The sequence below is a fragment of the Eubalaena glacialis genome, chromosome 14 (genome assembly GCF_028564815.1).
Source record: "Eubalaena glacialis isolate mEubGla1 chromosome 14, mEubGla1.1.hap2.+ XY, whole genome shotgun sequence".
Lineage (NCBI taxonomy): Eukaryota > Metazoa > Chordata > Mammalia > Artiodactyla > Balaenidae > Eubalaena > Eubalaena glacialis.
The window spans coordinates 42,122,588-42,146,504 of NC_083729.1; the positions used below are offsets into that span (position 1 = coordinate 42,122,588).

The 23,917-nt window shown below is 35.5% G+C and overlaps 1 protein-coding gene across 21 annotated transcripts in view; it reads right to left on the reverse strand.

Moving 5' to 3' along the window:
* NRXN1 (neurexin 1) overlaps nt 1-23,917 on the reverse strand; it is a 1,118,934-nt gene that overhangs the window by 22,943 nt on the left and 1,072,074 nt on the right. The gene's annotated exons all lie outside the window — the stretch shown is intronic.

Consider the following 23,917-nt stretch of genomic DNA (forward strand, 5'->3'; position numbering starts at 1 on the left):
CAGAGGTTTAAAACAGCCTGGCAGAAACAGATGATTTGAAATTTATTACAGCCCTGGAGTGCTACAAGGTTTGCATCAGTAGGCTTTATGCAGTACTTGTGCTTGGCTTCCTAAAAGCAGAACAACTATATAACCTTTTATATTCATGACCAGGTAGAATTTGATGTATCTTTGAGATATAGCTTGTCTTTATTAGGAAACACAGATTAAACAGAGAATATCTTTCACTGATGCAAAAAGGGAAGCAAATATAGTCCATTGAAGGTATTTTTTTAAATTTGTGTTGAGCTTTCACGCTCATTACAAAGTTCTCATCTTGGTAATATTCAGATAGCAGGTATTGTTTCCCCATTGTCCTTTCCATCATTAAGGTTTTAGAATAAACGAAGAGTGTATTGGGGGGATGATAGTTTACAGCAAATAGGATAGAGGTGACAGTTTTCTTTTTGACATTCTAGTTGCTTCATTGCACTTACAGCAAAGAAGATAACCGTCACTGTAATAAAAAGCAGAGTGTGTAAAACCTAGCAGTTAGTCACATAATCAACACATTTACAAGCATCAAAGGTTGTTCTTTACTGCCGCTTATAAGCAGCAATAAACTCAGCACAGATATTGCATGGAAACTGTGAAGGTTTGCATCAGATTTGGCTAATGCTAAGGTAATACAGAGAGAATTCAAGGTACAAGAAGGAAAATATCTCATTACATCGGCTAAGGATTAAGGAAATTATAATTGTTTAGATGATACTCAGAACTGCAACACTGATGAAGTCCTTCTTTAAAAGTAGAATTACAATAATAAAGGTCTTAAATTAAAGAAAACTCAGATATATGATATGATATACTTTTATTAAGGGAGTGTCTAATAGAGGGTAAAGTATAAATATATATAAAACGTTAAGAGAATTGCGTTATTTTGAAAAGTGGAGACAAGGGATGATGCACATTTGTGGCAAAATTAGGCTCAAAAATGTTTCAAGTACAAGGTCTTTAATTAATCAAGAATAAAGAATTTGTCCAGATGCTAGTGTTTCACAATATAACTTTAAATAAATGCAAGCATTTAATAGTATTTTGAGATGGTTTCATGTTATTCTGCTCTTAATTCCTCTAACACAGTTGGGAGACTGAATTCATTTATTTCGCAGCTGTCATTTTAAAAGAAGTTCAAATACCAGTTTTCCTGGAATTGCAACTGTTAACGCCAGTGATAGCCACTAGCAATTGGTGTGATAGTCACGTAGGTATCGTTCGTTACAGTGAGCTTTAAAAGGCAAGAATCCATCCTCCTTCTGGCACGAGCACATCTTGCAGGATAACATCCAAACTGACTTGATAATAACAAGTTATTGGATTATGAGGTCTGGCAGGTCAATTGTTCCAATTCGCCCCAGAGCTGATAATCTGTTTTTTAAAAGCCAACTTCAAGTGGAAAGCTACCTTTGTTTGAAAACCACAGGGGATATTTTTTAAAGTTAATTTCATGGTTACAAGAGAATTTCTCATTTTCCTTGAGGAATTTTTGTTCTTGGTGGAGGTGGGGAGGAGGATATGGATAAATTCTTTAATCTAGTTCTTCTCACCCTGGCAGTGATGTTGTCCCCTCTCCCCTCCTCCACCTGGGAAGACATCTGGCAATGTCTGGAGACATTTTAGTTGTCTCAGCTGGGTTGAGGTGGGAGTGGGTGAGCTACTATTGGCGTCTAAAGAGTGGACACCACGGATGCTGCTAAAAAATCCGAAAACGTCCTTGACAGCCTTCCCACAACAAAGAGTGATCTGACCCAAATGACAATAGTGCAGAAGTTGAGAAACTCTGCTCTAAAAGCTTCAAAACTGTTCTGTACCTTGTTTTTCTCATCTGAAAAAAATGGAGAGCATAGTCACTGTTGTTGTAAAGATTAACTTAGAACATGAAAAGTACCTAGAATAGGACCGCCTTTTAAATATTTATAAAAGTTGTGATATTACCAACATTATTGTTGTTTCACGAATGGAACACCAATTTAATATTTTTGCACTATATTTATAAATAATATAATTTTAGACATGAAACTGGAAGTTGTACATGTGAATTATTCTCAACTTTAGATCTCATGTTAGCTTTTATATCAAAATACAGTAGCTCTATGGGTACTTTGTTGAACTAAGTTTCCATCTTTTGCTGCCTAGGTTCAAATTCTGAATTAGAAGTCAAACATCGAATATAAATAATAAAGGTTGCTTCCTAAAAGAAATTCACGGACTAGAAATGTGTAACTCAGTGTCGTGTTTCATGCAGACTAAGTTATTTAGGTTGCAAAGTTAAATTTTGTTTTAAAAGTTGACCTAATTTTTAAATTCAACAGCCTTTCCGAACAATTCCACAGCAAACAGAAAGTGTTAGAATGTTCTCAGTGTTATCTTTCACAAAACACAGCACCTAAAATAACAAAAGATGTCATACAATAAACAGTACCTCCTATAGCCTTTTATAGTAGGAAAAATATCACTGTACAAATTCGACCCTATTGTACAACTATATTTTAGTTTTTAATGCACGTTTCCTGATAAAATGAATATACATTTTTTCATATTTTTCTCTCAGAAATTAAAATCCAGCAATAGCCTTGTGAAAAAATGCCTTGATAGAAATCATCACTGTATGAAAAATCAAGAAGTGGCTCAAGTATAGGGAGAAAAATCAAATTTCACTTCATTTCAGAGGCTAAATTAACGAAACAATTTTCTAGCCAAAGCTGTGTAATTTAAATTTAATTCACTGTGTTTGGAACTGCCTCCCTATGACATGCTGTTGAAGAAACTCAAATATGTCACATTAATCAATTCTATTCTTCAGTATACTTTTCCCTGATGTTTATAACCTTTTTCAGAAAAGAGACAACCTGCTGAAGGAGACAGAATAGTGATCGAGCAAAAGCATTAGCTTTACATAACCGTCCATTTAGATAAGGGTCCCTAACTGCATTCAACCACTCACAGGTCAAAGTGCATGCTGATCTTCCCTGATTCAGAGTGGTCTGGACATTTTCATGGCAAACATCTGTTCTTGTTCAGAATGTCTACTGAAACTGCTTAGGTCTCCTTACCTTTAGGGGAAAAAAATGATTTGCACACAATTCAGGAAATAAAGGCACTGAAATTTAATTCACATGTTATATGGATAAACACCAACCTGTATAGGGTAGGAAAATTTAATCAGAAAGGGGGAGAAAGGATGTTCTTAATGTACAGTAAGAAGTTACACCAGTTTTTTTAATGTCCAGGGTTATTAGGCAGAGACCACTTGGTGGGTTAGAAAGTAGAGAAACACTGATGTATTTTTGTTCTTTGTATTTTTGTTCTACAGAGAGTCTTTTTCCCCACCACCACCTTCAATGGTAGAATTTGCTGCATATTCACTTTTTTGAATATAGCACAATTGCATATCTGTGTGCTAAAAAGACATGATGAGAGGATAGATAAACTTAGTCTGTAATATTATATCCTTGCTAAGACTAGAATTCCTAGACCTTATTCCTCATGGTAAACAGCTTTGCTGAAGACTGGTAAATTCTGATGAAAAGACCCACAAGAAAACTCTACCAGGACAAATCTGCTTTGTGAGAAAAAGAACATATTCCAACTGTGCAAAAGGATGTCCATTATGAATCTGATACCCACAAAGAAATTCTTGATTTACTCTAAAATTTCAATTGAAACTTTGTTTCTAAACAGCAACAGTCTATCCAGCTATACATCCAAATACAATGTAAAAAAAATAATTGTCTCAAGCAATGGTGGTCACTCGTGTAACAGTATTTAGCGTAATCTCTCACTGCTGTGATGGACATTTATACTGAGCTGCTTGAGACAACTGATGGACTGAGTATGGTGCTAGCTGACATGTGATATGTTTGGCTAATTGACAGACGCTTGTTCTGATACTTTTGTCTAGGTGAAGCTGCTCTGGAAGAGAGAGAACATTGATGTCTGCCTTTCAGCACTGAATCTGATAGTCTTCCTTATCAGATTTATTGCCAGATGTGTTTTCTTGAAAAAAAAAAATACCAGGATTCACAATTAGTGACACAAATTCCTCAAGCTGGGTCTGAAGCATTGCACTGATAACCTACGGGGCAAGAAGTTTCTAGGAGGTAGGGAAGTCACAATTTTCACCAAAAGGAAAAACTGCAAAAAAACAACCCAATTGTAATACATATATAGAATTCCCAGACAGTGGGTCAAGTTGATCAAATCAAATCACTAAACAAATATGTCAAATTGGTAATTTTAGTTAATCCTATTAAAAATGTAGAAGGAATTTAGAGACTTTGCATAGATTCTATGGTAGTTTCCATTGTCTCAGTGAAGCTTTTGGTTCTTATTTGTCATTTGTTTCTCTGAGTAGCAGATGCCACATAAAGATATCAGTCCCATGCTCACTAATCTAATAAAAATAAAAATAAAAAACTGAGATCCAATACATGAAGGATGAATTTTAGCTCCAGCACATGAGTAACAAAGAATATGAAGATCAATTAGTCACCAACAAATTAGTCACTCATCTATCCATAGCATTTTCTGGTGGGCACGAAATATGGTCACTACCTAACAAGGCACAAATCGTGATTCCTACCTGCAAATAACTTATTGTGCCCGTTCTATTCTAAAGCAGAAGAACAAATCACTCATTAATACAAATAACAAAATCAATTCTAATAGCTTATTTTGACTGAAATTTAACAGTGCTCCCATATCTACTACTTCATTAAATATTCACCAATGACACACTTATGCAGAATGCAGGTGGAGGTGCTATTATTCTGAGTGTTACAGTTAAGTGCCTGCTCAAAAAAATACCCATTTGTATACTCATTTACCCAATTTGAATGTTTGAACGTTGGCATTCATGAATATTTAGGGCAAAACTGAAATATCCCTGAAAACGGCCAGCTTTCACATTTCTTTAATGTTTTTTTTTCCTCAGTTGATGCCTTAGGTTATTACAAAGAGTGACCAGAAATCAGCTGGCTGCTTGGAAAAAGACAGACTTGAAAGTCATTCAATTTTCTTCAGAATTTTCCTGTTTAAAATGTATGCAATGGTTTCAGAACAGTGCAAGTGAGTTGGATAGAAAAACTCACCATGTAAAGAGGTCACAAATATCTTACTCATTCTAACATGCATTTTCATATGCATTTGATAGTGGTCATCCTAACAGGAAAAACCCTAAGGGGAAGATAGGGATATGGAAATAATGCCACAGAAAAATGAAATTATGAGAGAAAGAAATGAACTGAATTCCTGCTTAATGAAACAAAAACATATTTTTGCAAAGTTATGCAAAAGAGTAAACCTGCAAAATAAAAACCTGGTGTCAGGAAGCTTGAAATTAAATTTATCTTTTTTAAAAAAAGATAAATTCTTATCTTTCTTTGAGCTACTAAATGACCTCTATGCTCATATTGCATTTCCATTTTTAGCCAAAGCAAATAGGAAAGCTGGCCAAAGAAAAAGTTAAAGTGAAGTTTAAATTTTCAGGGAGGATTTGGAATATCTATTCTCTTGGATTCTCATGAATTAGAATTTGGGAGTGTAAGACCTCCAAAGAATGCTGGTAGTGATGTGGAGATGCTGAAAGGGAAACTAGAATATGATGTGATTGAATGTGCTCCCTCTCTGTTTGTTTTGTTTTTGAACAAAGCCCTTTCTGAAATGGGTTTGGCCATTTCCAAATTAAATAAATACTGACAGATGTTTACAATGCTAATCTAGGCTTCTAGCTGTGTCAATATGAATCTTTAGTCTAACTATTGTGACTGAGTGGACTAATTAGTCACACAGGTTGAACTGAAAATCCTTATTGGTAATGAGGCCAAAACATTTTATTATTGTAAAATGCCAACGATGGATAGTTTCAACAACATGCCTCCAAAATCCAAGCTTTCATTGTTGGCATTTAACATGTTAGGAAATGGAATCATGTTTTAGTCAAGCAGTCATATATCTTCTTGTACTGAGCCAGACCCTAGTGATCATTAGTCTAAGCTCTTCATTTTACATATCAGGAAACTGAAGCTAGAAATTTAAGTGTTTTTGTTTGACCACAATTATACTGCTAATTAATGGCAAAGCTATGAGATTATCCCGACCTCCAGTAGATTGTGATTGTCTCTCATCCCGGGTGACTTCTATCCATCCATCCATCACTCACCCAGCCATCCTCCCATTCATCTATCCATCCATCCCAAACCATTTTGTTCTTTAACGGATTTCATGTGATTATAAAGATACACAATGAAATAAATTTAAAATAAGTTAAAAGGTGGCAAAGGAGAGTATTGGCTTTTAGATAAGTAACCACTAAAGTTATCATGAAGAAAACACACACAGATATCAGGAGACATATCCACAGCTGTTCTACCACTTGATATGGCAGCAGCACATTAAGTTTCACTAAAAACGGAACAAAATGAATGTTAGAGTTTAATTTTTTACTCCAGTTACAAAAATTCAAATATTGACAGAACTGCAGTTACTTTGAAATGGAGTAAACCCAGAAAGTTCTTTATTTACGTGTGGTAATCTTTTCTTAACTTATTTTTTTTAAAGACCTTAAACATCTTGTCTCTCATCTCTGCACATAAATGCATAACTAAATTCTTGGGGACAGAAAGAAAATGTAGATTATTGAATCTTTTCCTATTTTTCCCCTTGACTTAGAACACTGCAGGCCACGCTGGCTACAAAATTAACTCAATGAACTCTTTTGTCTCTCTTCTCATTAATCCACTGATGAAAACTTCCAAGGTGTCTCTTATTAACTTCTGTTTTCACAACATAAGTGCTAATGAGATATTTAGCTTTGTCTCTCTCACACAACCATCATTAGGGTTTTGTCAAATTATCTTAATACACCTTGGGGGTAAGTTAAGTGGAGGTGACCATTAATTAATAATACTGTGGTTTCTCCAGGTACAGTCTAGACATGCATTCATTGATCATTAGGAGCCACAGGCAGCTAGTTATCCCAAACACTTCTTTTCTACTGGGCAGGACCATGACCAATGTCCCCTTGATAGAGCTTTAACTTGGAGATATGTGAGAACTTCCATCCCACACAACGCTTGGAGTCTGGTTCAACAAGAATTAGGGATGTGGTTGGAAATGATGTTGATGAGGTTGACAGACAGTTGGTTTCCTGATTTTTTTTGGACCCATTTGTTGAATATATGCAAGGTTCTATACCAATATCTTGCCAATATCTGAGCAGCACCTCTATGAGTGTTTCTATCAAGGAGTGATTGAGAGTAAATGTGATCTCGCTTAAATGTTATAATGTTATTTTGTTCATGCACTAAGAGATCCAATCCTTGCTGGTTATAGTTCAACTGGAACTCCAAGCTTTCATATCTGACTATTTCATTCCTTATGTTGGGTACTTTGGTTCCTTAATACATATTTGGAATGTTGTCCTGTTGAACCACTTCAGTTTAATTTGCTGCATGCTGATCAATAATGGAAAATATATATCAAGTCTCAATCTGGATCTCATAAGTAATATGTATCATCTTGAAATGATTTCTGTGTTCTCAACAGTACATAAGAATATATATACTATATAGGCAAATACATATACTATGCATGTGTATATATACTATATATGTGACTAAAGTATATATATAATAATTTGTATATGACAAAATAACTTCTCTATCTCATAGGGATATTATGGGGATCCATTTTGATATGTGTGAAAGCACTCTGTAAATATGAAAGTTCTCACACAGCAATGTTTATATGTTATTATTACAACTAATACAGAATTATTTTTGTTCCTCACATGACAATATGAAGAACAGTTCTGGGGAGTGCTTAAAGAGGGCAGCCAAATATCCACTCAACTGAATATATTTCATTTTTATGTCTTGAAATCCTCTTGTCCCCTCAGTTGAATAGGATCTGTATCCCTCACTCCAACTGGCCCCTCACATAAATGTTGCTATTCTTGGGAAGATCTCTTTTACATCAGGATATGATTCACTTCAGCATTGCTTATTGAGTGCCCATGTTTCAGTCTCACTGGTAACCTACAAGATGGGCAGTGCCAATCCACGTCTGGCACTGTGATTCCCTCTTCTCCATGTCAGCGCTCTGGGAGAGTCACTGCACAGATGCAGGGCTACTGGAGTTCTCTCAAAATTCTCCTCCTTATTCACTTTCCTGGGACTTGGAAGATTGTGACAACTTGATTTATTTTATGCCCTCATCCAGAGTTTACTCTAAATCATGCCCTATTATATCTAGAGCATTTAAATGAACAGAAAATAAGAAAAAAGAGATCACGTAGCAAACACTGCTAATTAAAGGAGAGAGAGACAGACAGACAGACAGAGAAACAGACAGAGAGAAGGAGAAGGAGAAGGAGAAGTAGGGAGGGGAGCTGAGGGGAGAAGAAGAGGAGGCTGATTCTAAGTGTGATCATGCAGCACAATGCTTCTTATTATAGTGGTTGTATTTGTAGCTATAACAAAACATTGCCCATGGTCGTGTTCCCTATATGGATTAATAATATGCGAATTAACTCTCGTAAGACACTGAGCAATATTTTCTTAGTGCATTAGAACAGTAGAGGTGTGTGCCTTTCCAAATTATATTTAAATCTAAAAGTTTGGGAACTGCGTAGGTGTATGTTTTATTTCATGTATTTCTGTGGGACAGAATTCATGTCTGTGTTTTATAGCCCTCGAACATCTATCACATCTATCACAGTTCAACAGAGTTGATTTAAAATGTCATCACCATTGATTGTGCTGATTATTTCACAATGTATGTGTGTATCAAAACATCAACCTTAAACAATTTAAATTTGTCATCTATATGTCAATAAAGATATAAAAAAATGCTATCATGCTCTAAAACCTGGCTTATCTTCTTTAAGTATCTGTAATTTCAATAAAAGCACTTGATGAAAATAAGAATGATTGTGAAAATAGAATTAATAAAGTTGAGTGAAGGATTCATCTTGACTTAAAAAATAGAAGATATATTATACATGACACTTGCATTGGTAGAATCATTTCAAATAATCTTATTCCTGATGGTCATCCTCTCTTAAGTTCACTACATCTAGGTGTATGTTTGCCACAATCGCTCATTTGTAACAGCTCTTTAAATCTCAAAATAAGAGTGAGCAAGTATAGATTATTTTCCAGGAGTATAACTCCTAAGAGTGGGAGATGAGAATCGTGGCAAAAATCACACTTTTTCAAAGATTTTATCTGCCTTCTAACATCTCTAGAAGTGACAATGAAACTTTGTAACTGGTTTTTACATTATACCTCATGGCTGGAAATTTATGGTAGAGAAATAGCAAAAAGTGACATTATCTTTAACTGCAAAGAGAGAATGACTAAAAGCTAGAAGGAAGGAAAAGCTAAAAATGTCTTGCAATAAGTTGGTCTGCCTGCTTTTATGAAGCATCCCTGTCCGTTGAGAAAGCAATAAGATATAGCCTGCCTCAGAGAAAGGACCGAGAAAAAGAAAAAAATAGTTGACTGCCATTCTGGGTTTTTTCCCCTGTATAATATACCCCTAACTCTTCCAGTCTCCCCTGAACTCTACTGCCATAGTCTTACTTGTAAATACTTTCACTGGTTTATAAGGAAACTATGCCTTTATAATGTTTTCCTTCAAAATCTAACTACAGGATGAAACTTTTATCTTCTTCCTGAAATAAATTGCATGAAGATAAGGGCTGGCTGAGACCAGCCATCAAATTCAGACCAAGACTTAAGTGCAGGACAGAACACACTCATGAAATTTGTATCTTTTGATTGATTCTTCCATGCATTCACTCATTCATTAATTCATTCATCCATTCACAATCATTTATTGAATACTTTTGATAAATAAGGGGTTATACAGAAGAGGAATATAATATGGAACCAGACTTCCCTCCCTTGAATTGCTTGGAGAACTTCAGGTGTATGACAAACGGAGGCCATCTATGAGCAGAAAATCCTCTCTTTACCCCTGAGCATAGAAGGAGCATGGGTATTAGAGCTAGATAGACTGGGCTGAAATCTCAGCTCTGCCACTTATTAGCTGTTGATGTTGGGCAAATTATCTAGCTTCTTTAGGTTTCTTCCCCTGTAAAAATGAAGTTATTTACACCTATTTTGAATTTTTATGAGGATGAAATTCTCTAGGGCTAGATAGGCACACTGTCTAGCACAATGGCTGGCACTTAGAAGACGTTGTCGAGAGTATTTACTATGTAGACACAGCTGGCTCTGTACACATTCTCACTTTGCTCTCCTTGCAACATGGGAAGAGAAGTTTATCCTAGCCCTGGATTTCTGTGCTCTTCAGACACAGACATTCCCTTCACAAAGGAAATATAATTTCCTGGCTTCAATTCACACTTCTGTTTAAACATCCTATAAACAGAGTAAATTACATATTTGAAGTGAGAGCTCTTTTTAAAACACCTCAAAAAACATCATAACTACCAGTGTATTGAAAAGCCAAGGGGCTTCTCTTCTCTTCTCCCTAGCTGCATGATGTAACCAAGCATTTATCAAATCCTACTGTTTTCAGAGTCTGGAAACTTGAGTTATTTGTTCCAGTTCCCTTCTAGTAAAGAGAGGGAAACCCTAAGTTGGCACAGTCAGGAGTGTAGTATCATATCACTGCACCGACAGCGTCCAGCTCAGGAATAGATTGTGGTCTCCTGGCCCTCCATCCAGTTGGCACCCAACTCCTTCAGTTTCATATTTGGGTGTAGGGAAGACAAAAAGAGAGGCAGGATTAATTTGTCACTTTTCCCAAGTTTCTCAAACATGATTTGTCTTTTTCAATTCTTCCCTAGGTTTTATTGAAAAGTTTAAGCAAGGCCTTTGAAAAATCCCAGGGAATGCGGCCTTCCGACGTCCCCTGGAGCTGTCAGACTGGTGATCACTCAGTAGCTCCTGGAAAGCCCACTAAGGACCACCTGAAGAATGCACATTCAGATGCTGAAGGAGAATTTTGTTAACTGCCTTCTATTGAGGACTGGGAGCCTCATGAGAGAGTCTGTCTTTTCGTGCACACTTCATCAGACGGCGTCTGTGTCTAAACTCTTCCCTGAGATCTTCGAGTGATTAACCGTGTCGTCTTTTGGATAGCTTTTCTCTCTTCCGCCTTGCATTTACAATCAGTTCCTCTCAATTCTGATGTGTTTCCTCGAAGTTGCTATCATGCCTCTCCACCTGGATGAGCCCTTTTCCTCCCCCACACACCTCTGCAATCCCTTAACCTTCTCTTCATCCTCATTACTGGAATACCTGCTGATTAAGAACAAGAATTAAGCCTTCTATTCACCAAAAAATGTCACTTGTCATTATGAGAACTTTTGGTATCATTTAAGTGTCATCACGTAAACAGAAAGACAAGCTTCTCTTGATGGTTTCGTAACGCTGTTAGGAGCATCACTGCTACCTGCAACATAGCAGTGACCTCAGATGCCAAAGAGAAGAGTATCCCTGCCCTGCTCCATAGGTCCTCAAACTACTCTTCCACTTTTGAGTTGATGTGCACTCTTATTAGTTTTTCTCTTTTGTCTATCACTGTCAGGCTTTATAGAGGCCCGTTTCTGTTTTCCAACTTGCTCCTTCATATCTGCTTTGAGCTAGAAATCTAGATAATCAGATAACCAATGTTCTTTAACTATCTTAGAAACAGGGTCACAGAGGCTCTCAAACAAGAAAGCCCAGGTGCTTCAGAGTCAAGGCTCATGGCTTAAAATACACAAGACGTGTTAGTTTCCTCAAAATGCAAAGTTCCTTTTGAAGGTAGTGCATTTATTGGTAAGTTAGCACCCAGTAATATTTTTACTATGATAATTCTCAAATAGGCTTTTCTTCATTAATTCCAAGAAACTCTACTGGAACTAGACTCCAAATACCTGAATCTCTATTTTCTAACATTTAATCAAATAGAAGCCAAGCTTCCTTGGTGTTCTTCTGAGTTTGCAGGGAGGGAGATGAGCAATGTAGTAAGGAAAGTGGCTGCCTTATTGTCTTTGACCTCCTTGCTTCCTGAAAAGATGGAGTGGGGTTACGTTGGCTTGTACTTAAAGGTAGAACCTGATGCTGACATGCAAGGGTTCAGCTACATTTATCCAGAGTGAGTGATTCACTCAGTGTATCCTGAGTAGAGAGAGAGATCTGGTAGCCCCTTTTCTGGCTTCCCACGACCAGCTTTTCACTTGAGAAATTGAGGAATGCTAGTACTGCTCCCCAGTGACTCTATGCATGGATATTAGACTTAGACCCAAGATTAAATTTGGAGTTATTAGAACTTCGGTGACCTACTTAACCTCTCATTTATAAAATTAGAAGGATGCAGTACCAATCTTGGCAGTGTAGTTGTAAGAATTAAGATAATCATGATCAATGAAGTACTTAGCATTATTCCTGGTTGTGAAATAAAAGTTATATTTTTGTGGCAAGACAAGAGAAATTTAAACAAAAAATCTTCCCTGCCCTTTGGCCTCCTCTCTCCCCACACTGTGCTTTGTGTATCTGCGTTATGCATCGACCAAACCTGCCACGTGAGCAAAAATACCTGCTCAACCATGACCAGCAACATTCTCCTAGCATCAACACGACAACTCCTTAAAAGATGGCATTCCTTCTTGATCTTCTAAGGGGTCACATAACCCACCACGATGATGCTTAGATCTGAATTATGTAAACAGTCATTAATACATCATTTGATGTACAGCCCTGTCTCAAAAAACTTATATAACTGTGCCTTGACTTCTAACCAATGGGACAGTTCTCAGAGCTTTCTGAGACGCTCTTCCCGGGTTATAATCCTCAAATTTGGCTCAAATAAAAATTTCCATTTCCTTTTAAATCATTTTTGACCGATTAACTTTTCATCAACCTGGTGCATAATAAACACTAAATAAATCTTAGCTCAAAAAAAAAAAAATCTTAGCTCTTCTCACCTTCGTTATTACATAAGACACACACATGTGTTACCTCTAGCCTACTGGGAGGCAGCACATTTGTTGTTAAAGTGGGCAAAACCCAACATCCTAATAACCACAGTAGGTTGACTATCCACATTTGCCCTTGCCTAGAATAATACTGTGAAGTAGGAGAGGAAAAAAACTAAATATTGCATGAAGAATGCAAATGTACTTTCTCCCTGAATGTTCTATTTTGGTTTTCAACTTTTAAACTTCACTTTATTTCAAAACATACTCCCAACCATTCCAAAGCATTTTCAAGTTGGAAAGCCTTCTTTTTGTTTCACAATAAGGTAACTGCAGGTGCAAACTCGAGGGAGACAGACCTTGGAAATTTTAAGTATGTTGCCATGGCAATGGCTTGCAAGAATGTGTATGAGTTTCATCTTAGCTCTCAAGCATTCAACCGAGTTCATACGTGGAGGTTCAAATTACTAGGCACACAATGTTTGCCATTCATCGTGTCTTGAAAGGTTTAGAAATAACTGTCTCTGTTGCTTATAGCAATCAGAAACTACAAAATTCTACCTATCTAGCTATCTATATATCTATGCAAATGTGGAGATCTAGTCATTCATTATCTACTCTTAGCTAGCCAATCTCACCAGTTTGGCTGCTCTAAGGGAAGCTGTATACATAAATTCAACAATAATCATTTTTGCCATTGTTACAAAGAGTTGCACTCCCAATATGAAATAGCTATAAAATTTTTCTACTGAATTTCAAATTAATGTCCTCATTCAAAATGGATGTATCCTTAAAGAAGCATGATAATTATTTAGGGATGGTCAGTTAAAGCAAACTTTCAGTCTAATGAAATGTGGAGGATCTTTTTAAAAAGGTCCCATCCTATAATGCAGGAAAGAAGATTAAAATGTGTAACTCTAGTCATTAAATCAAATGCCCCTACTCCCAGAAAGCGACACCACCACCACCACCAACAAAAAGACATACAAAGGAAGTAATTTTATCTCATTTGAACCATCACTATCTTAATTGCTCTTAAATGGTTCAGTTGATGCTTCTAAATTCCAAAACCCTCACAACGAACTCATGATTCATTGCCAATAAAAGCAGTGATTCTTGACAAAAACACTTTCCTCCCATAAATGGAAGCTACAGAACACTAAAATTGGAAAGTTTTAAAGTTATCTATTTGATATAAGAAATAATTCTTAACAAATTCTCTTCAAATTTCAAGGCTTTTTCCATCTAAATTTGCACTATGAAAATTAAGCCAATAATAAAAAAATGCATTCACCAGCAAAAAAAAAAAAATATGGATTTCTAAGAGTATATGTTCTTTAGTTTTCTAAGAGTATATGTTCTTTAGATCATTTGCAGCAAATGATCCATGATGATACAAAGTGCCCTACATGAAATGAGACAAGGGACCCTGTTATGTCCTGCATTCGGTTATTGACAAAACCTTCACAAAACTGTTATTAGCTACCAAAGCCTGGCAGTTATTTAAAATTCACTTTGCTGCTATAACTTTGACCCATCTTCCAAAACACACACACACACACACACACACACACACACACAATCACTCTCTCTGTCCCTTACACTCCTTGATTTAACAGCTAGTTGACATACTTTAAAACTACAGTAGTGCTCCCCCATTCTAAAAAGCCTACAGCAGTGCTGGAATTAAACAAATGAGAACACAATAATTAGCTATGCAAACTGTCAAGTAGATCTAAAAAGAAAAACAACCCAGAAAACACAACAATCAGCAGTTTCAAGCTCTAACAAGAATCTACATTGAGTTCCCATTTATTTTAAACAAAAATACATTAGGTCTCTGAAAAAACATTCACAGCAATTTCCATGGAAATAGGGCAAATCAGCTAATGGGTCTTTTACATCTCTAATTTCTATGATGCTGATATAGTAGAAAAGTCTTTGGTCCTACACTCTTTCCAAATAATTTCTATCCTACTCCTCTATAACCAGATTCATTCCCAAAGTGAGTAGCATCTAAAATGGTTCCAAAGTGGATATGGAACAGGTGTGTGGGTCAAATCACATCCTGTGACCCCCAATTCCCAAATCCCTCCCTAAGCCTCACCACAACAGTTTTATAAGAGGTAATGAAATTAAAGGGTAAACTGGAAAGGGAAAAGAATTGTTAAATTATCTGGGGCATTTGTGTGTGAATGGAAGGGAGAAGACATTCAATTCTTTGGGTGGAGAGTATGAATTACACAATTTGTAGCTAAATCTCCGGGATCCTTTACTACCTACCTTCACCCTCTTACAACCATGTTGAGTCCCTATGAAGCAACACAGACTACTTCCAACATATACATGCTTTGTCTGAAATATCAATCTAATGCTTACATTGACGGTTAATGTTCCTTTAACCCATTATGCATCCAGCAATAGAATTAGAATATCAGATTTTTTTAAAAATCTAGAATTGTGATGAACACATTTACTTTGAAACTTGTGTTTGCTTCAGTTCTCTTATCTTCAAACTTGTAGAACAACTGTCTGCTTTATAAAATTGAGAATGTAAGATGGGATGCCTGAAACTGGTCTAGGATAGGACATAGCATTCTGAAATTCGACTAGGAGTTCAATCATTATCTAACCCATTGACCTGTGGCAAATCACTCCCCATTCCATTATAAGTAGGTTAGAGTAGATGACCCCTCAGGTCCCTTTAAAATATAATAATCAAGGGTAACACAAGAGAATCTTGTGGTACAGATAAGCCTCTTGATTTTGGTGGTGATTATAAGAAGCTATACATGTGATAAAATTGCATAGAACTACACAGACACACACACACAATAAATGCATGTATAACTGGCAAAATCTGAATAAGCTCTATGATTTACATTCTGGTTTTGATATTGAACTATAGTTATATAAGATGTTAACATGGGGGGAAGTTGGATAAAGGGTGCAGGGGACCTCCCATATCTTTCTTTGCAACTATCTGTGAATCTATAATTATTTCCAAAAAATTTTTTAAAATATATAAGTACCTAATACATGCATGCATACATAAATATAATAATCTTTGATTTCGTGAAATGGCTTGTTGACTGTCAAAGATAAATGCCAATATACAGGGCCTGATGCTTTACCAATGAAGTGAAATTTATTGGTTCCAAACAATCCACTTTTCAGCTAAATGTGATAATTTTTACCTAAAACAATTAGTGGTTTAAAGGTAGTTAGGATATTGACTATTTCTCCATGATTCGAAGTGAGGAAATTGTTATGTGACAGGTTGTTACTAGTGACACCATTTTTGCCAGCCCTTCTGTTATTTATCCTTGAATACTGAACCCTACGGATTAAGATATCAAATAACTAAAAATTTCAACAACATGCCTTTGATTTAAAAGAGAAAATTAAAACAAAATACAAATAAAACAAAACAAAACCAACACAATTCTAAAGGAAGTATCAGGGAGTTACTAAAAATTGAATTCCTAATATTTATATTCTGAGGACTCTACAGTTTCTGTTCAATTAACTTCTCCTATGATGAGTAATCTTACTTTCTATTACTAAAACCCTGTAGAATCCTATTCATCTAAGAATTAGGTTGTGCTCAATATATTTACTTGCAATGTCATAGAGTCCAGTGGACTCTCCTGACCTCCCTGAGGTCTAAAATTCATGGCTAGTGTCTTAGCAATTTTGTACCTATATGTTGGTCAAAGTTTGATTCTTAAGTTTCACCAATGGGGCAAAAGAAAGCAAAATAGATGCCTGTAGCAGACTTCTGTTAGAGGTAAAGTAGAAAAGAGGCAAAGAAAGCAGGAAACTATAAAGAAAAGGGTGAGCATAAGGAAAGAGAAAAGGTAAGAAAAGGCTTCCCTCACCTATGTTTGGAGAGTGGTGGGGGACCTCAGCCCATCTTACAGATGAGACCAATGATAGAGGTACTTCAGACTTAGAAAAGTAGGACTAATGTCTCACCCAGTGAGATATAAAACAGGTCTTGGGTTTCAAAATTCTAGAAAGGGATTTGAAAGAAAAGAAGCATTATAAAATGTACAAGTCAAAGTAAGTCAATCTATCAAATCACCTCTGCGCCAGGACTAGCCAACTAAACTGTATCTTTAGGATTTAGCTCTCTTGTGGCAGCAAAGACTACACTCCTCTTAAACAGCAAAGCTTAAGACACAGAACAGAAAAGAGCCTAGTAGAGGATTTTCCTGTCCTTGCACATCTTTCACCAAACAATACAAGGTAAAACACACAGAGGCAGTTTCTCAGTCACTTTAATTAAAAAAGGCAAAGAATGGTGAGTTACCTGATGAAATCCTTTTAGAACCCATGCATACTTCTCCCAGAGTTAATTCTACCAGTTACCATAAATTTAAAATGGTAGAACTACTCTTGCCAACTAAGGAATGTCACTCACTACCTGGTTCTACAAGAATTGAGTCATTAGCCACTGAAGTCGCTGACCTGTGGTACACCTGGAAAATAATTTAGGGCAGAGATCAGGAATAAGGCACTCTGTGCTCTGGGAAAACTGGCAGAACAGGCCTTCAGATAGTTATATATTTTCAGGAGAAAATTTTATGAATCCAGATTTTTGCATCTTCCCATGATTAGAAAATCATGAAAACCATGAACTGAGATATCTATTCCTCATGACTATCAGCAACCTTCTACTGAGATGTATGCTTGATTGCATGTACCCCTTCGCCAAACTCACACATATACTGGCTTCCTTGCCTACCTCTTTGGAGTAATTTCTCATAGCCATCTGAGAGGCCGTCTCCAGGCTATAGCCCTCAGGAAGCCCCCAAATAAAACCGAAACTCACAGTTCTCATGGTGTGCCTTTTCTTCTCAGTCGACACAACCAATAAAAGAATAAAATACGTAACAGGTAATGAGCCAAGAAAGACACTCAGGGTGGTAAACATGTGTCAAAGCTGCTGTAACAGAATCCAGGCCTTTACTTCATGTGGCCATAATGAAAAGAGCTGGTGAGAAGTGTGAGGCTATCACCTAACACTTTGCCCCTCTTTGCTCTCCCTAGGGCCACAGTGCCACAGTGCATCTTAAGCTTTGCGGGGTCCAGGTAATGCTTTAAAGTTGAAGTGTTTCAAGCTAACTGTGTTCTGGAAGTCCAATCTATCATTATAAGACTACATTAAAAGCTAAGCCTCTACTGTACATATCAATTTGTACCCCAAAATGCTGGTTTCCCAGAGCATTCACCAAATCCTGTCTAGGTTTAGATGCTGATAAGAAATAGAAGAAAAAAAATTAAAAATGCAGTCACTGCACCTTCCATGTATTAAGTCTTAAAACTGTAAATGTCAAAGTTCTAATTTCATTTCCTTGTGTCTACGAATATTTCCCTGCTAAACATTTCAAGTTACTATAGACACTCACAAGCTATATTAGTTTTTACAGCTAAATTATGAACATTCATAAAAATAATTTGTCCTACACATCTAATCTTTTGTTCTCAATGTAGACCCAGTTTCTTTTTCACATTTATAGAAAAATGCTTACAAAGTCTTGTTCTCTGAGGATCTCATCTGGCAGTGATTAAATTTATTTTTCATAAATCTTTATTGGTGATGAGAATTTTTCTCAGACTGTGCTGTTGATGGCTTATGTTACCTCTTTCCTTACCACTTTCATTAGAAGTCTCATTGTACCTTGTTTCTTAGAGAAGAATTTGAAACTGATTTGGGGATGAAGGACTTTTAGTCCAGAGTATGCAGCACTTTATGAAATATTTATCCATACAAAGCCTAAAAATACACATGGTAGGTACAGCATTCACGTGGGTAATTATTTAGTAGGTTCAGCACATAATTTTACACCACAGGGTTCTTATTAGGAACACCAGAAAGGGAATCAGAGTTTCTTGACACATGGTAATAAATATTTTCACTTACAATGAATAATTTAGCTCTTTTGGTATTCATTGTATGAAAAATAGATTTGAAATAATTTCAGGGTCTGTTAGCAAAGGTGAAGGTTTTGGAACACAAGGAGAAAACAGGGAGTATGGGGCCACTTTTCCCTTGTTTTCACAGAATTTTGCTTGTTTTTGTGATGCATACACTGCAGATTTTCCCTCATTTGTCAAGATGATGTCAAAATGAAAAGATGTTGTTCCTTCTGTAGCATTTCCTATTGTTAGTTTTTAGGATTCCAAACCATTAATTATGTGAAATTTACCAGCCTTGCCCATAGAATGCTAATAAGTCTCTGTATTCTTCACTATGGAAGGAAAAGGAGATTTCCTTCCAATTAATGCTAGCCATCACTGGAATTATTCTCCCACTAGTTTCAAAATGAAAATTTCGTAAGAAAATCTCAGGTGCAGATTCATCTAAAAAGTCAGGGGAGACGACTCAACAAAATGAAAAGCAGTCTATGTTTTAAGACCACTTTTCTTTAAAAACTTTTTCTTTTAAAGGAAATTCACATTTATTCACACTCTAAAATCTTAAAGTATTAGAGCTGCAAACCCCTCACCTTACAAATGGGGATGTCAAGTAGCAGAAATTTAAGTAGTTGGTTTCACCACACTAGTAGCAGTAAAACTTTCTCTATTATAATGTCTTTATATAAATCTATTAAAATAAAATGTTTTAAAATTATATAAACTCCAAAAAATAACCTATACACAATGGGACATTTTGAACTTGAGGTGAATTGGGGCAGTTGTAAGGACAAGTCTAAAATTTAGGAGAGTTTTCCATGCTGAGAATGGTAAAATTTCCCAAGGAAACAGAGAAAGGAAAAGAGAGTCTGTGACCAACTTCAAAATAAAACCAACATTGATAAGGGTGGGAAGAAAAAAACAATTGTTTGTCCTCCTAAAATACTTGACTGAATGTTTCTTAGTAGAAATTTGGGGTAGCCCAGTGGGGAGAATTCTCTTAGGTATCTGTGGGAATCAAACCAAGTGATGCTGAAATTTTCCAAAAGTAGTTTGATGTCACTCAGTGACATCTATGACACAAAAATTCTAAAAGCAAATCATTTCTCAAAGGGCATACTGAATGTTAATTTCTTAACTTTGACAGAAGTACAATGCTTATATAAGATGTTAACATTAGGGGAAGCTGGATGAGAGTAAACTCTCTTTAATATGTTTGTAACATTTCTATATATTTAAATTATTTCAAATTAAAACATTTATTTAAAAAATAAATAAAAGAATCATACTGATCTGATCAAATCCTACGTATTACATATAAGTTGGGAAAACTGGTATTTATAAAATAATTTTCTTTTAAAACAGATACAGATATGTTCATAAAGGAAAAAATACTACAACCATAAAAAGTAACCTATGAATTCCCCACTTTTGTAATATTTACAGACATAAAACATGTATTATCCTCATTTGAATGGCATCTTTAGAAATGATCTTATATGGTAGACTTTCAAATAAACCAAGAATATACGTTTCTACTTCATCTCATCATTTTAAACCCTCATACTTCTTCCTAAAGAATTAAAAGAGTTGATGCATCATTTAGGGAATTGCTAGGTAGAGAGAGAGAGGTTAAAGTCAGTATTTATTTTGTTATTGCATCAGTAGTCTTCTGTTTTAAATGACAACATCTGTTGCAACTGAAATCTCACTGGCTATTTGGAAAACTAGGAAGTCAGGAATCTCAGAAAACCTTGTTGCATGGATGCCTCTAAACAGTGACCTGAGCTTACTGTCTCTAGCTTGAGATTTTGAAAAATAATCAAAAACTATTCAGTTTGATATTTTATACCTAGGTATTATTTCAATCAATTCTAATGAATGGTTCATGAAGTTTCCCATAATTATTCACTATATTTTAAACTACTTACTGAGGAAACAATAGTATTTCAGTAACATGAGTAGACTATTTACATAATTATCACTTATTCAAAATTGTTCCACTTCAGACCAGACCTTTGTTTCCTGCCTATATCCTCCCATGTTCTATTTTCTTTTTGATGGGTGCCCTTCAAAAAGAAAATAGAATCAAAGATAGAGAAAGAAGTAGAGTCAGGCATACTGAAAATTATTGCTGGAGTAATTTACAAATACACTTATTTATACCTTAGTGGCCTGAGATAGTTATATTTACTCCAAAGTGTCTTATTTACTATTGGAAAAGTGACTCAATATTTCAAGTCATCCCATCAATAAAAAGAAAACAATTTCTTATTTTTTAAGGGAAAACATTTGGCAACAATAGCTAATTTTAACAAATAAAGAAAATAAATACAAACTAAATATGCAGGTGATTTTTAACTAAAAACAGTTGTACACATTTTGTATTACTTTTATCATTCTTAAAGCATGAAAACTGGTTTAAGAAATCAATATGTTGTCCTGAGAACATGTAGAACAGGAAGCAACCACATTGACTGATTTTGAGACAAGCTACTTGGGATCTTGCTTCATATTCCAATACCCTCAGTGCCCTAAACACCACTTCAGAGGCTGGTATTGGTGTTACAGGATGTGTAGCCCACCTGATTTGACCTGATTTTGTGTTACCTTTTATTTTATGACTGGATAACTAGGGCTGCTCAAACAAATTCTGAGAAAATACAGCAGAAAAACATCAGAGCATCTACTTAGCCCTTATTGAACTCTCCTTTCTCTAAGCTACCATGAAGTGTGTAATAGATGCCCAGCAAAAACGTGTTCATTAATTGAGACTATAGGGTGAAATTATTCAGCCTTCAATACCTCTCTAGTTTTATATGTGTTTGTCCTTTCTCCTCAGCTGGACTTTTAAGGCAGCAAGTGTCTTATTTTCCTTTGAGTCACCCATGACATCAAGCATCTACTGATCTATCAATCAGTAGATATTTTAACAGATCTTAACTATTAAATGTACCAAAAAAACACTGAGATACATGCTTATATATTATAATTTTCAACATTCTGGAAAGAGATGGTATACTTCTTGAAGGCTTAAGAAAACTCTTGGCAAACCCAAGAGTAGCTATTACCCTGACATTTCTAGTTTTTCTATGTAAACTATTATGTAGCAGCTAAATATTTAGCAGTGTTTTATGCAGACACAAATATTCATACACACACCACATTCAACTCTGAAAATATTGTAGTCCTACTACAAACCCAATGGATAGGTGATTCACTCAAATCTAACCGTGTTAATTGAGAGAAGTCATGGCACATGATGGAACACAATGATTTTTCAGCCCATGGGAGGTTAAGTGGTCTAGAGAACACATCTGGTCATGCAAGATAATCCATTATGTAGATAGTTCACACATGGGTCATTGAGAATTGATGCCTGGGGCTATATCTATGCAACTCCAAAATAAGGAGCTTCAAAAAAATATCAAAATTCTATGCAAACTTTTTGATTTGACAATAAAATAGAGTGTTCTGAAGTCATAAAGGTAGTCTTAGTCATATACATACATTATTATACATACATAGTATTTATATATGTAATCTATATTTTGTATATATAATAAATAGTTTTTAATTATAAGAAAATTCATTTCAATGGAAGATTGATTGGGACGGCATTGTCTTTGAAGCTGTAGTAGAGTTTTTAATTTGAAAAATGTGAAGAGGTCGGACAGATGAAGGCATTTGCCCACACCACTAAACCCCCATATCATCTATTAATTTACTAGTACATCTAGGCTGTGAGGTTATGTAATTATATTTTTGGTCTAAAATATGCTTACAGTCAAGATTGTAGCCCTACCAAACCTGTCATGTTTAAATAAAAAAGTCGTGGAAACAAACATGAGAGCATACAGACTCCAGGACTGATGTCTTTCAGAGACTGATTTCTTTTGGTCCCCTAAATAATATTCAAGTCATTCCCATCATTCTATGAAGTTTTTGTCTTTTAAACTAAGCAATACCTAAGGTAATGAAGCCTGAAGCCTTTATAGCAAAAGACATTGCATTTAGTCATGGGAAAATAGTAAGAAAACTTTTTTGAGCCTTTTTTGCTATCAGGAAAACAATTAAATTGTGGCTTAATCTGCAGTCTCTCTCTCTCTCTCTCTCTCTCTCCCCCCATATATATATATATATAAATATTTTTTTCACAACAATGAAAACAAAAATGTATAATTGATTTTTTGGGGGGAAATAGTTCTCAGATAGTTTCCAATGCATAATCAAGAGAATTCAAATGAGGGTGAAAATTTGAGGGGAAAATGAAAGTGTGTAGTGATAATCACACATAATTTATGACACAAAACTAGAAAATCTCTCTCATATATTTTTGCTTTTTCATGGTTATTATTTAGTTTAGACTTATATGCTGTCTTAATTTTCTGTGAGACACTAGAGATACCCATGGGTTTATATCTGTCTGTGATTCTCCCCAGTTATTCTGTATACTGGAAATTGCCTATCTACTCGATATATTGTGCTTGGCTCCATTCTCTGTGCTAGAGTAATGAGGGAAGGGAGCCTTCAGGAGATTCAAGTATCAACTATCAAGTAAATGTAAATAAGATAGCAGAAAATAAAATCAATCTTTCTGGGTCAATATGGTAACCTTAATAGAAATCAATGATATTCAAAGCCTAAATATACACAAAAATGTATAAGCAGAACTTGGTGTCATTATATTCTGCTGAATTTATATATAGTTTATTGTTTCTGTTTAGTAATAGAGGTCTGGAACAAATGGCATTTGAGTCCATAGACAGGTAAAGCAGCAGAGGAATAAAGTACTGGGAGTAGAGGAAATGGGAAGTGAAAAAGAAGACTGAATTAATAAAAGGCACCACTTGGTCTAAGTATAATTAAATATCCACTAACTCTGTTCACCTATATCTTGCTAGTGCTTATAACACCGGAATTAAGAGCACTAATTTTGACACAGCAAAATCTTGTTTCAAATGGGTTACTTTCCAAATGGGCAGAGTGTAAGCTTAGTTCTTGAAACATTTAAATTTAATA